Source organism: Bactrocera tryoni, chromosome 4, assembly GCF_016617805.1.
Source record: "Bactrocera tryoni isolate S06 chromosome 4, CSIRO_BtryS06_freeze2, whole genome shotgun sequence".
Classification (NCBI taxonomy): Eukaryota; Metazoa; Arthropoda; class Insecta; order Diptera; family Tephritidae; genus Bactrocera; species Bactrocera tryoni.
Genome location: NC_052502.1, coordinates 7,731,967 through 7,734,522, shown reverse-complemented (window position 1 = coordinate 7,734,522; position 2,556 = coordinate 7,731,967). Strand labels below are relative to the sequence as shown.

The following is a 2,556-nucleotide window of genomic DNA, read 5'->3' as shown; positions in this document are numbered from 1 at the left end:
AATGTACATACATACATACATGTTTACGCACCAGTTTGCACGTTTGTTTTTACATACTTATGTATGTATGTATGTATATGTATTGGACATACCGAAGTGTTTATTGACACATATGTAAGCACAAGGAATTAATTTGAGTTGCCTAAAATTGACCTTGACCGCGTTACGTGCGTTAACTGCAATTCTGCAGCGAGTTCCGAAGATTTCTCGCGACGTTTCTTCATATACACACATAAACACCAACGCTAGTAAACAGACAGAGATTTCTAGTTGTTTTGCTTGCATTTTACAACAAATTGTCAAATGTACGAAATTCGGCGAAATTCATAACGTGTCTATAATTAAGTGTATACAAGTATATACACACATGTACTACTGTTTTTGTTGGTTTTATTTTAAGTACGTTTACAAAATATGCAATAAACGCGTGCGCTAACGGCATAGTATACACTTGTCAAGTAAACAATTAGCGCCAATTAGCTAAATTAAGCGATTCCTTATGAAATTAAAATGCCCTTTGGGTTATTGGTGGGCTGCACGTATTTGATTAACAGTAAATAAAGTGCAGGTAAACAATAATAAAGGCTGACTCATTCCAATAATTGCTTGTTTGTTCTTGTTTAGTCATGTATACGGCAGCTTATTTGAATATGATGTAATATGTATTGTTGTACAATTTTGTTATTGCATTTATATATATTTATAGTTGGTTCAATATTGGAAAGAACGTCTCTAAAACTTTCTAAATGTAATTAAAATTTATGAATGAAACGTTTTTTTTTTGCGTGAAGGTATTCTAACAGCATTAGCGCCATCTAGCGTATGTTAGAACTTTTCGACTTCTTCTGTAGCTTGCTAGATGTCACACCTGTCGTTTAGCGAGTGGAAGGCAATTTTTGAAGCGGAAATGTTGCGCTAACCCGAATTATTCAATTTTAAATGCAGTGCACACAACAACAACAATTCGCGCATCATACAATTCTAATTATGATTTTGTTTATGTTGTTAGTGTTATGTGAGTGACGAATTAAACATTTGACAGGTGTCATACTTTATCAGCTGTTTCACTCTCCTATTAGATTAGCTACGTGTAATTTTAGAGTATGAATTAATACAAATTTGCTTTAATTAACGAATTTGGGCTTTCCGAAAAAAATAATGTTTCAATGAACATGAATGGTGATTTGTGAATTCATGATTTGTTTAAGCAATACTTATAAAGTTTGTTATTAAGCCAGCTACTATTGATAGATGACTCACTAAGGCGAAATAAACATCTATCAACACAACATGCCCAATGGCGTCAGCAAAAACGTCACCAGAAAAGTGCTGATATACTATATACATACATATGTGTGAAGTTTTCATACATTTTCCACTTGTGCTACCTCTTTCCTTTACCGCCAACGGAAAACTGCAGTTGGGTCATTGCCACCGTCATAAGTTAAGCGCCTGTCTTGTTAGTATATACTATTGGTAAGCGCCCACTTTACACGAAACGCCATAAAACAGTCACAACAACAACAATAACAGGGTGCATAATAAAGTCTGGGAAATCAAAAGTGCTGAATTGCATCAAATTTCCTTCAGACCGTGTCTGACTGGGTACGCACTGACATTTGCATGATAAACGCCATGATTGTGCCGATATTATGTTGTTGTTGTGGCGGTAGCTTTGAACGATTTCATAATATTAACAGTGAACTTTACAGGTGAGTGAACCATGAGGTGGGCCCGTGTAGTAAACAAGACCACACAAAAAAAAAGAATTGAGAAACAACATAATTGAGAACAACAAATCATTTTGGCTCAGACATTCTTCAAATATTGAGTTAAGAATGCAATGAGGCAACCACTCGATGGGTTCAAATCATTGAATTATATTTCGGCGAATGTCATTATACTAATTAAATGTAGGCACAGTCTTAGGTATTTACTCAGCGGCTTGAGCGTGCAAATGTTTTGTTAAAATTGCATTTAATTTTGAAATAATAATGACAAATTGTTCAAAGGCCTCGGTCAAATACAGATGTTTACAGAGTTGATGATGTAAACAGCTGTTGTGTTGCGATTGGGCAGAGAAGTTAGGTTGACTTCTGATCAGAAGACATATTTTAGGAAAATTCACACATTTGATATTGGATCGGCGATTATAAGTAAAGGAGTCGGGATAATCCTAAAAAGAGTTTTTTGTATTTTACCACCAACGGTGAACTACGAAAATAGCATTACCACTCACATTGCTTCTTCTTTTTTGGCGTAGACACCGCTGACGCGAATTGGCGCCAACTGGAGATTCCAAGTGTAGCCAGGTTTTTCTCCACCTGGTCTTTCCAACGGAGTGGAGGTCTTCCTCTTCCTCTGCCTCCCCCGGCGGGCTTTGCATCGAACATTCACAGAGCTGGGTGCTTTCATCCATTCGGACGACATGATCTAACCACCCTAGTCGCTGACTCTTAATTCGCTGAACTATGTCAATGTCGTCGTATATCCCGTACAGCTCATCGTTCCATCTACTACGGTATTCGCCATTGTCAATGCGCAAAGGACTATAAA

At 36.8% G+C, this 2,556-nt stretch overlaps 1 long non-coding RNA gene across 1 annotated transcript; it reads left to right on the top strand.

Annotated features, from left to right (window-relative positions):
• The first annotated feature begins 1,066 nt into the window (after positions 1 to 1,066).
• On the top strand, positions 1,067 to 2,030 carry LOC120775204. Its single transcript, XR_005705301.1, has 2 exons — positions 1,067 to 1,476; positions 1,713 to 2,030. It is a non-coding gene; the product is annotated as an uncharacterized LOC120775204 (long non-coding RNA).
• The last annotated feature ends 526 nt before the right edge of the window (positions 2,031 to 2,556 follow it).